At 46.5% G+C, this 12102-nt stretch overlaps 1 protein-coding gene across 3 annotated transcripts in view; it reads right to left on the bottom strand.

The window, feature by feature from the left end:
* The window catches only part of LOC144752901 (lethal(3)malignant brain tumor-like protein 2), a 376713-nt gene extending 365313 nt beyond the window's left edge, over positions 1-11400 (bottom strand). For 2 of the 3 annotated variants that reach the window (XM_078640731.1, XM_078640741.1), the window contains exon 1: positions 11272-11400. The gene's annotated coding sequence lies outside the window, so the exon portion shown is untranslated. Of the gene's footprint in view, positions 1-11267 lie in introns of all 3 variants that reach the window. The other variant, XM_078640737.1, reaches the window with a different exon arrangement.
* Between the last annotated feature and the right edge of the window lie 702 nt (positions 11401-12102).

Raw genomic sequence — 12102 nt, 5'->3', positions numbered from 1 at the left:
CATCAAGCTGCTTTCCCTTCTAAATTGATTGCATGTACTTTAGGTACATTCCGGATGGGATTCTGGGATACCCTTATAAGTCCCTAGTATATTGTATATGGTATACTATGTACCCAGGGCATAGGTACCCCAGAGGCCTCCCAGGTGCTGCAGCATGTATTGTGCCACCCGAGAGACCACTCAAACTAACACCACAGGTCTGCTACTGCAACCTGTGTAAGGTGGTGCATGCACCCCTTACTTATATATAGGTTCACTATATCGACCTTATATCACTGCACATATAAACCTATCAGTCAGCCATATGGCAGGCCTTAAAAATCCTGAAAGCAGGGTGCTGGGTTTTATGCAAGAGGGTGCCCATGCATGAGTAGAGCCCCTCTACAGCTATTGGAACGTATTCTCCAGGGTTGTTCTGTGATAGCCAACCATATATTCTTAAGTGCATTATAACCTCACGGTAAATGCGAACTAAAACGGCTACTTAGAAACATGTTGTGGTTGGTGTCAAACACCTTGGAATCATACCTCCCCGCCGGAGGTATGATTCCATCCTCCTAAAGGGACATATACGACACACCCGGAACCAGCTTTCTCGACTCGGTCATCACAAAATGGATGCTGCCAGCCACAGACACGAGTCTGCCCTCCTGCTGCTGAGCCAAGCTCGAGCAGGGGAAGGCTTGACAATAGGCTTCCTGTCACAGGGAGGTGTAACCAACTCCCAGACAGGCTGTAGTGTATTGGGCTGGGTGGGTGCACTCTCAGAGTACTTTGATGTCTGCACTGGGGGCACATTTGGCGTCCCTGTGCATAGTCCAGCTCAAACCGCTTGCAGGAGCCATTTGCTCCTGCTCTGGTGCGAAACTGGACAAAGGACATGGGCGTAGCCACCGCTCTGTCTTGACCCTCCCATAGGTGGGTCCCCAGAATTTGTCCCACCCTTTCCTTGGGTATAAAGAAGGAACCCCTGACTACAGGACTTTAGATTTTATCTGGACTAAACTCTGCTAAAGAAATCAAGTACTTCAACGATCTGCACGACGCTGGACGACTGAAGAATCTCCCTTGGAGTAAAGGAGTTACTCCCCTGGTAAGCAGGCACCAAAACACATCTGACCGGTTTGCATCTCCTAAGCTCCTGAGGACTCCGAAGATTTCTGCAACACAGGAGGTGGGTTCCCAAGGTCTCTGAGGTTGATCTGCACTTTCAGCAATTCTGAGGACAGTATCCCTCGTGGAGACCGTGCAACCCAAACCCCTGTGCACTGTATACTTTTGCAGCAGCATATGCTTTTCATCGATCCCTGAGGCTGTGTTTTGGGCAACTTGTAGTCCTAACCCCAAGCAGTGTTTCCACCGAAGATTTCCGGCCTACACTCCATGAGTGTTCCGTTGGCTGGTATTTCGTGATTCATCTCGAGGTCCCTTCTCAATGCCTGGCCCGTTGGCCTGTGGGTCACCATGAAAGTAACTAACTTTCCGTGAGCTTTCCTGGTTGCTCCAGACGTGCCCTGACTCTCCATTGCTTGGAGAGTCCCCAGGACCTTGCTGGTTCTCACTGAAGCAGATTTCCTCTGACTGCGTGGGTTGCAGTTGCCAAGGCTTGTTGGTGTTCCATTCGAACACTGCCCCCCTCCCTCCCCCCCAGCACTCAACATCCTTCGTGAGCCAGCTCACCTCCAGACTTTGGTCGACGTCTCCTGGTCCCCATGGCTGCAGAGTCAAGCATTGTGTCAACTCACCTGACATCTGTGGGCATTAGTCTACCGAGCCTCTGGTAACCCTGAAGTAACCCAGACTCTGTCCCCTCTGCTTTCAGGTTCTTCTCACCTTGAATCCAGGCTTGGATTCCACCGGACACTGTTCCTCTTCACGGCAGCTGCAGTTTTCCGCATCACGCCATTGAAAACAATGAAGATTTCCGACATCACTTATGGCCCCGGCTCCCTTGAGTTAGGTAACAAGAGTACTCCGGTGCTCACAAGGGTGCTGGCTTAGTACCTTTTATGTTTGAAAGGGTTTGCTCAAAGCCCTCTCTGAAGTGTCCTTAGTCTTTAAAATTCCAATAGCGACTTTCCCATAGAGTTGTACAGAGCTCGCGCCTGTGTTCTCACTCTGCACCCGTCCTCCGTGGGTCCCCTGTGTCACTAACTTGGGTGGTTTCTTGGGGTCCCAACGATTCTACGTGCTCTAGGCACTGTGTTTTGTCAAGTCGTGGTTGTTATACCACTTTCTTAGTATATGGTTTGGTCTCCCCTGAAGCCCACTGTGTATTGTGCTATTTACTGTTGTTCTAGTGATTTAATATGGTGTGCTTTGTTCTCTAATCTCAAAAAGAGGTTAGTAGAGAGTGTTTAGCAGTAAATACATATATTTTATATATTCCTTGTGTGGTTCTCCTTTCATTTGGTCATTCAGGAGGTTCTGATCTGGTAAAACAAGCTGCTTTACATTCCTTCGAGACTTAGCCTAAAGGCTTCTCTCCATAGCTACCACTTTAACCTAATCATCAATAAGGGTTGTTTGGACTGGTACAAGGTGCCCACTATAATTAGTGGTCGGCATATACCAGGCCAACTTCTCACAACCATCTTAAAAGTAAAGGTTGCTGCCCTCGAGACGCTCACTAAGGGTCTTGTCACGCGGGTAGAGGATGTCGAGGGGAGGGCCCTATGCAACAACTTACGCTTTATAGGACTTCCAGAGGATGCAAGGGCTCTGAATGTGCGCTTTCCTAGAGTAGTGGTTCAAAACCTGGATCTCCGAAGGCAGGCTGTCTCCCTGCTTTATGTTGGAGCACACCCATCGTGCCTTCGCCATGAGGCCTCCTCCGGACGTCCAGCCCGAGCCGTAATCGGAAGGATCCTAAACTACCACGACCGGGGACACCAGCCTAAAACAAGCATGAGTGCAAAAATCCCTTACTTATGCATGCCAACCAATAATGATTTTTCCCGACTACACAATACTGATACAGCAGCAAAGACAATCCTTCATAGTTGCGAAGTCACGTCTTCAGGAACTACAGATTCCATATATGTTGCTCTTTCCAGCCCACCATCGTGTCAGGTATAAAAGCAGTACCCTGTTCTTCAATACTCCCGAGGAAGTCTTGCAATGGGTGGAAAAACGTTGCCCGGTCAAGCTGTATACTCCACCACCTCTCGACTCAGATTCCTCATCTGGAGACCCACGCCATCACAGAGACAATAACCCTCCAGATAAATGACACCAATCGAGGTCCTCCTGGTGCTCCGGATCGCGGGGCGACAAGCAAGCTGGAAAACAAGATAAGTAATACATTAACCCTAAATGGGTCGCCTATCTAAACTATATGGCCTACACAGGAAGGGCAGGGGAAATGATCCTGTAACAAGATACCACTTACCGGCCCTGGACAGGGCTACTCTACTGAACTGCTCATCTCAAATGCCAGAGACATTCATTAGGGATGGCATCTATGGGAAATCATTGGACTGTTTCAGCCTTTACCCTCTGTTAGGGTGAAGACTATATACACTCTGGGACAGATACTTTATCGTTCTTTGAAGTATTGGAGAGGGGAGAGGGTTCAAGTTATCAATGCTGGGGAATGTATATGCCCCACTGCTGCTCAGCTACACATTCACTGAACGCATAATCAACACCTGGGGTTCCTTACCGGACGGCCTGGCACTGATTGGAATGATGTCATACACCTCATTTAAGATAGGTGCCGCCCTACAGCTACACAACGTAAGCAAAAAGAGTCCTGCTTGGGGCCGTTGGTAGAGGCGTTGGGATGGTCAGACACCTGGAGGAGGCTTCACCCACTGGAGGTTGGCTTTACGTAGTTTTCAACAGTGCATGGGTCATTTTCTAGACTTGATCACATATTTATTACCAGGGAGCACAGGCGACGCCTGATCAAGGCGGATATATTACCCAGAGGCCTATCAGACCAATCCCCCATCCAACTGCGGTTAGAGCTAGGTCCCAGACGGACATCGTTTCACTGGCGGATGTTGCAATGGCTTCTGCACAGCCTGAGCTATCGAACTCACTTACATAGAGCCCTGAAAGAACACTTCCCGTTGAACGAGAAGACGGTGGACTCTGCCACCACATTGTGGGAAGCCATGAAACCCACCATTTGAGGCTTTGACATTAGTCACTGTACCGCTGCCAAGCGTCTGAAGAGGCAGGCCCTGATACAGCTAGAAGCACAGATTATACAAACGGAATTGCTATCACTTGACAAAAACTGAAATAGTGCTCGCCGACAATTAGGCATACTGCAAAAGAGATATCAAAGCATTCAGCTAGATGAAGCCAAACACATCTGGTGGGCCATACAAAGCAGGATCTATCAGTGGGGGGGACAAATCAGGAAACTCTTACAAAGGCTATGCCAATACTCCCTTAAACCGTTACAACTCCTGATCATTAAGTCTCATACAGGTGAAATGATCACCAATCACAGGCACGTGGCACGATCGTGTGCAGGCTACCACCAAGCATTATATAATAAACACAAAATCCCGTCAGAAGAACAGATCGAAGTTTTTTGGGGAGATCTGCCTACTAGGACATTTAGCGCCACAGCACGAGACTCCCTGGAGGCTCCCGTCTCACTGGAGGGGTTGACCTCATCGGCCTCAGAATAGCATCAGGCAAATCACTAGGCCCCAAAGGGTTCCCGAGTGAATTCTTCAAATTGAATAGGACGCTACTGGGACCGCAGTACCTCGCAACCCTTAATGAAGCCCTTGAGAACAAATGCCTGCCTCCAGGTTGGAGGCATGCAGAGATAGTGGTCTTTCCCAAGCCGGGACGCCCACTCGAACTCTGCGCATCGTATCAGCCAATATCTCTTCCCAACATTGAAGCTAAGATACTCACCAAGATACTGGCAAATAGATTGCTCCCTCATCTTTAGGCCCTGATCCACCAAGATCAGGCAGGTTTTATGCCCCATCCCTGAGGTTCCGTGACAATTCGAAACCCGTGTTTTCGACGTTGTCGTAAACCTATAATTTCGGTACCAGTGAACCGTAAATGATCCATATAGTATACCCTGGTGTTTTCGCCATGCTATGAGAAAGAACACTCATGTTACAAGCACATTTCCGATACATCACGGCATCCATTTTAGAATACAGCATCCATCTTGTATTCTTGCCCTCACATAGTCAATGAGCGAACAGTGACCTCCGATCAATTCATTTCGCTAAAGGACACGTAGGCTTTAGCCGGCGATTCACCTTGTGAATGACACGTGCACCCTAGTTCAGAAACGCTGTGGCCGCATGACTCGGCAGAAGCTGCCCCCTCTGCCTGAGGCCAGTCCTGCTATACTGGTTCTCGTGCTCGTTGGACTGATCATGATTAGGCGGCCGAAAACGGCAGCCGTGCCCATTTACGACCCACAAACATCTCTTATCCTGTTTTTCTATCTTCTACACCTGGCTCTGCTCCTTTCCTTCTGGGCCTTTATTAGGGGGAGGTAACGAAATTTACGATGAGGCGGTCCGGCTCCTGAATGAGAAGATGACATGAGATTTTGATCGAACAGTGGGAACCCCTCATTCGTAATGTTTGACATCTGAAATTCGTGGACGGTTCCTGTTTAACGCCAAATATTTATTGTTTAGGATACAAAGTTTAAGATATGTACGAGTATGTGAAGAATGTTGCCTACAGCTAGAAATTGTGTATTTAAGGAACAACCCACCTCGTACAAATCGAACAGGCTCCTAGAATCTGCCCGTGTGTAGTTTCTGTGACTTCTGTATCCCTGCAGTAATAAACCTTTGGTCTTTGACGCCACCATCGAGAAGCCCGTGTTTCTGTTTTATTTGTGCACCAAGACAGGTAGAACTCAGGGGTCTTCGGGTGTTATCCCTGACACCTCTGGACCGTAATTTAGTCCAGAACTCCATCCCGCGACCCGACAATATACGAAGAGCGCATAATGCGATAGCGGCCATAGATAAACTAGAAAGGCCAACTGCAATAATACTTGTAGATATGGACAAAGCATTTGATTAGGTCAGCATGACCTATATGTTCATATTACTGCAACACATGAATATTGGTCCCCGAAATAGAGCATTGATTAGACTAAAGTACACTGCCCTAACGGCCTCAATCCAGGTGCCAGGAGCCACATCAACTAATTTTCTGATACAGCAGGCAAATCGACAGGGATGCCCCCTCCGCTTTTCGCCCTTGTCACAGAGCCTCTCACGGCTTGGGTACGCATATACGCACTATACTGTGGTTTTGAGTGGGCCACGGAAATCTCTGATAGTATCGCGCTTTATGTGGATGACGTATTATTCTTTCTAACTAATCCTCACCGATCCGACCCCAGAATAATGCAGATCATGAGCATCTTTGGCAAGACCTCGGATCTCTACATGAATACCTCTAAATCGCTGATATGGCCGTTACGAGGGTCATTGGGGAGTGGCCAATGAGCGGAGGACCTTACAATAGGGTCACAGGGAATCACATATCTGGGAGGCTACATAATTGGACACTCAAAGTGTTTCCTGGAAACGTATCTTAGAAGAAACAACAGAAAGGGTCATAGCAGAGGTTAAAAATTGGTTGGCACTTCCCTTGTCCCTATATGGACGATCAGCCATTTTCAAGATGGTCTCCCTGCCCAAACTATTATACTATTTACAATCCCACCCATATCATATCCCCTTGTCATGGTTCTGTCAAATAAATGCCACACAGGGACACTCCGGGGGGGTGGGTGGTGGGGGGCGGCACCGACAGAGTGGCCCTACGCTCATCTATACAATCTACCTACTGCAGGGGCATTGCTGCCACAGACAAACAAGCATACCACGCCGCTGCAGAACTGCAAGTTCTGAATGAATAGTGGTATGGACCTAGAGATGGCCGCTCCTATCAACTTGAACAGTGCATAATGGGGGAGCCCACCGTTCACTTGTTCTTATATAGCAGGGCCGACCTCAAGGATCTTCCTCCTGCAACACATGTGGTGATCCTGGCATGGTGACAGAGCCTCCGTAGAATTTGCTGGTGAGGACACCTACCGCAGGGAACCCCATTGTGGCGGAATAGTCTGCTCCCGCAATTAGCTGATCAGCACGGCTTCAGTAACAGGGACCGTATAGGAATCTCAACACTGGGAGATGTCATGAAAGGAACAGTCCTCAAATCCTTTGGTGACCTTCAAAAAGACTTTCTCATGCCTCATACTCAATTCTATCAATTCCTGCAACTGCAACATAATCTTCTCTCATATATTTCAAATTTGACCAATCTCCCCGAATTCAGCCCCTTGGAGGACAAGATACTCATGGGGGATCTCGAGGAACACAAGAGATCCAAGATCTACCAAACCTTAGTTACTAATAGCCCAACAACCTTGGATACTCTAAGAGCTGCATCGGACGCAGATGTAGGACCAATCGACGGGGACGACTGGGCTGAAGCTCTGCAATCATGACGTAAGGCCACAATTATCTCTTAACTCCGCCTAATTCTATTTAAATACTTACACAGAGCGTACTACACCTGACACAGATTATGGACAGAGGAATTGATTGCATTCCCACTCTGCCTCCGATGCCAATCAGAAGAAGGCACCTTCATACACACAACCTGTACACAAACACACAACATATACACACAACCTATCTAGGGTCTTGACCGACCCTAGATAGGTTTTGGCACGAGGTACTCACCTGTCTGACAGAAGTATTGGCATGGGAGATCTTCAAAGTTAACACTACTACGTAGTACAAAGGGCATAGGGGGTAACAGGTACAAAAGGCACCTGTTATTCCTAGGTCTCACAGTAACAAAGCGGGATATTGCCAGGCAGTGGAAGGCTGAGGGACCTCCCAGGGTTTCACAATGTAAGATAGGCTTAGACTTCATTATGGAGTTGGAGCTCACAATCTTTATCGCCTGAGGATGTCCACAGAAACGCACCAAAATATGGGCTAGGTGGGCCTATAGAAACGAGTGAATACGCAACTTTACCCATAAACACACTTAGCGATGTGTGTGACTCATTATTATTAGCAGAGGCACGACAATGTTAGAATAATCATAATGTTTTTCTATTGTAATGGGAGTTGTAACAGATTGTTTATGGAGGAATGTAGAGCAATGTCTGTACTACGACATGCTTTGCCTAAGATGTATTGCCTCATGCCGTCGGGCCTATTGTGAGTTTTAAAAATCAGTAAATGTCTGTACTACGACATGCTTTGCCTAAGATGTATTGCCTCATGCCGTCGGGCCTATTGTGAGTTTTAAAAATCAGTAAAATTTGTCATAAAAAAAAAACAGAATAATGTTAATCAGAACTAATGAATATCTATTTTTTTTTAAACATAATTATTCTACTAGTTTATACAAAGCAATACACATATAGGTACATAGCTCTAGTACAAATACATTTTCATATACAGAGAGATATGCTGTATATTTCTGTTTGGTTATGTGGGGCAGAGCCAATTCTTAAGTCGTTTTCTGAAGTTACGGTGGTTATCTGTGGATCTTATGTTGGGGGGTAAAGAGTTCCATAGTTTGGCTGCTTGAAAAGAGAAGGATGTGCCACCCATGGTTTTTTCTTGTACGTTGGGATTTTGAGGCAAGGTGCCACTCTAGAGTGGAGATTCCCTTATTGAATGGGTTTGGTGATTTTATTCCTGATGAAGGGCGGTCCTGTTTCATGTATTGCTTTGTGGGTGATACAAAGCAGCTTGAACATGGATCTTCTAGCAACTGGTTACCAATGCAGGGCTTTCAAGGCAGCAGAGATGTAGTCTTGCAGTTTTATATGCAAGAGTAATCTGGCAGAAGAGTTCGGAATCTGATGTATAGTCTTTTCATGGTCTGTAAAGGTAATCTGTGGTAGAGGCTATTGGCATAATCGAGTTTGGACAGAACAAGGGAGATGGTAGCCTTGACCTTGAGTGGAAATCCCAAATGGGGTTGCAAAGTTTTAATAGTAACAAAGCTTGATCTTGCTGTTTGTTCACTTGGGCATTCATCGATAGGTTGGCGTCCATGGTCATTCCAAGGTTTCTTACTTCCTTCAATACTTTAGGCGGTGTTCCCAGATCAAGCAGCCACGCGTGAGCCGGTCATAGCGTTTCCAATCGTCACACAAAAGTATTTCTGTTTTGGAAGCATTCAATTTGAGATGGCTCCACATCATCCATTGTATGTGTTTATGCTCCTCCAGCGACCCAGGATGCCCTTCTTGGAACCACTCTGGGGTGCTATTGGCCCTCCTGATTTGCATTGTGACTCTTGTAGTCCTAACTGTATAATGGAATCCCACGTCAAACAGGATTACTTTAGAAGCCATCCCAGAGTCATTGGATGATCATCCAACTACCTTAGAAGTCATTTACACGTCATCATACATCATCAAGCTCTTGAAGTCATCAGCAAGCTGCAGAAGCTCAGCCTGAGGATTTGAGGATGACTTGAAAATGAGTATCTGATGACTCTAGTAGGTGCCATTATTGGTGATGATTAAAGGATGACTTGAAAAGGAGTACCTGATGACTATAGTAGGTGTCATTATTCATGATGATTTAAGGAGGACTTGAAAATTAGTATCTGCTGACTTCAGAAGGTGTCATTATTCCTGATGATCTGAGGATGACTTGTAAATGACTCTCCGATAACTTTACAAGAGGACATTGTTCCTGATGACTTTGGGGTGATTTGAAAATAAGCATCTGAATACTTCAAAGGTACTATTGTGTTTTCAATAAGATGTTTTTGCGTCTGGTGATTTTAACAAGAATTGTTTGTCTACTTAAAGAGCACGTCCACCACTTTGGTTTCAGTTTTCCAGAAAAATGCAAACTGTTGGATGATTGCACAATGAATTGCAGATAAACGTCTGACCTCCTGCAGCTGGGAGCCCCAAAACCCAAACACACCCTGAACCCCCAAATTAACCCTTGCACCCCAAAACTCAAACACACCCTGAACCCCAATATTAACCCTTGCACCCCAAACCCCAAACACACCCTGAACCCCAATATTAACCCTGGCACCCCAAAACCCAAACACACCCTGAACCCCCAAATTAACCCGTGCACCCCAAAACCCAAACACACCCTAAACCCTAAAATTAACCCTGGCACCCCAAAACCCAAACACACCCCAAAACCCAAACACACCCTGAACCCCCAAATTAACCCTTGCACCCCAAACCCAAACACACCCTAAACCCTAAAATTAACCCTGGCACCCCAAAACCCAAACACACCCTGAACCCCCAAATTAACCCTTGCACCCCAAAACCCAAACACACCCTGAACCCCAATATTAACCCTTGCACCCCAAAACCCAAACACACCCTAAACCCTCAAATTGACCCTGGCACCCCAAAACCCAAACACACCCTGAACCCCCAAATTAACCCTTGCACCACAAACCCAAACACACCCTAAACCCTAAAATTAACCCCGGCACCCCAAAACCCAAACACACCCTGAACCCCCAAATTAATCCTTGCACCCCAAACCCAAACACACCCTAAAGCCTAAAATTAACCCTGGCACCCCAAAACCCAAACACACCCTGAACCCCCAAATTAACCCTTGCACACCAAACCCAAAAACACCCTAAACCCTAATATTAACCCTTGTACTCTAAAACCCAAACACACCCTAAACCCTAACACTAACCCTGGCATCCCAAAACCCAAACACAACCTGAACCCCCAAATTAACCCTTGCACCCCAAAACCCAAACACACCCTGAACCCCCAAATTAACCCTTGCACACCAAACACAAACACACCCTAAACCCTAATATTAACCCTTGTACCCTAAAACCCAAACACACCCTAAATTCTAAAATTAACCCTCGCATCCCAAACATGCTCTAAACCCTTAAATTACACCTGGCCCCCCAAAACACAAACCCACCCTCAACCGTAAAATGACCATGTACGCCCTAAAATCCAAAAGCCCTACAAACCCCAATGAATGCGGAATGCCGGGAGGCGCTGCTGTGATATGATACTTTCTGTACCCCCAGACTGCACTTCCTTCATAGAGTATTTCCATAAACACATAGTTTAGTGGAATCCGATTGTTAGATTCTTTAAACAACTGCGGACAGACCTGCTCATGGCCCGAGGAATAGGTCTTGCAAAGGAAAACAAGCGTTGTCGTCATGGTGACTGCCGAATTCACTCCATCACAATACTAAAATACATTTTTAAAAAGCAGCTGCCTCGAACACAATGCCAAAATCACCTACTGTAAACCACCAGTCTGCCGGCTGGCTGGGACTCGAACCGCAGATCCTCAATGCAGAGCAACTCTCTCACCTTTTCTTCCTCTAGCAAAAGCCTACGCACATCCGGGAGCGCCGGAAGTGACGTCATTGTTCTGCGGCAAGAACGAACATAGCCGTGAGTGCAATGGCCATTAAAGGGAGAGGTGGATTGGCATCGGTCTCTTTATTTTTCCAACTCCACTTCCTTCGTCGATTCCAGCGTATACTCAGGTAAGTGCTGCAGCTGTTATAAAAGAGCAGCATCGATCATCCGCTCTCGGTCCCAGCTGCTCAATTTCCGTCCCAGACCAGCTTCCTCATTTTTCGGAAAGCACGAGTTTTCATTAAGGGGGCAAATTCAGACGCAGCTCCCTGCATGTGTGTGCTTCGTACGTGTTATAATGAATACCTGCGTTGCAATGTGTGTGTATTATGTGTGTTTGATGTTTGTCTGTATCAGCCTGCCTGCTTGTTTAATATGCACCTTTTGTGTTTGAGCATGTGTATTTTTGTGTATGTGTGACGTAGTGCGTGCCTGTGTAAGTTGTGGAAAATTGCAAAAAGCCTAAAAAATGTGTTTTACAGCAAGTTCTTCGCCGTAAGGAAAGATAAATTACTGCCCGGATATTGTAGGTCCCATGTTGGTTCCAAGTGCACCTGCGTGTATTCGATTCTCGACCAAATGGAACAGTTTTCGATCTACTGAAAAGTTGTCAATCAAAGAAGGCTAAACACATTTATTTATGTGAATATTGTTGATCATTACTTGTGTCCTTGCAACTTGTAGTGAGCCTTCATTACTAAATGAATGTG

This window comes from Lissotriton helveticus, chromosome 1_1 (genome assembly GCF_964261635.1).
Source record: "Lissotriton helveticus chromosome 1_1, aLisHel1.1, whole genome shotgun sequence".
Taxonomy (NCBI): domain Eukaryota; kingdom Metazoa; phylum Chordata; class Amphibia; order Caudata; family Salamandridae; genus Lissotriton; species Lissotriton helveticus.
The sequence above is the reverse complement of the archived record's forward strand: the minus strand, read 5'-3'. Positions and strand labels throughout refer to the sequence as shown.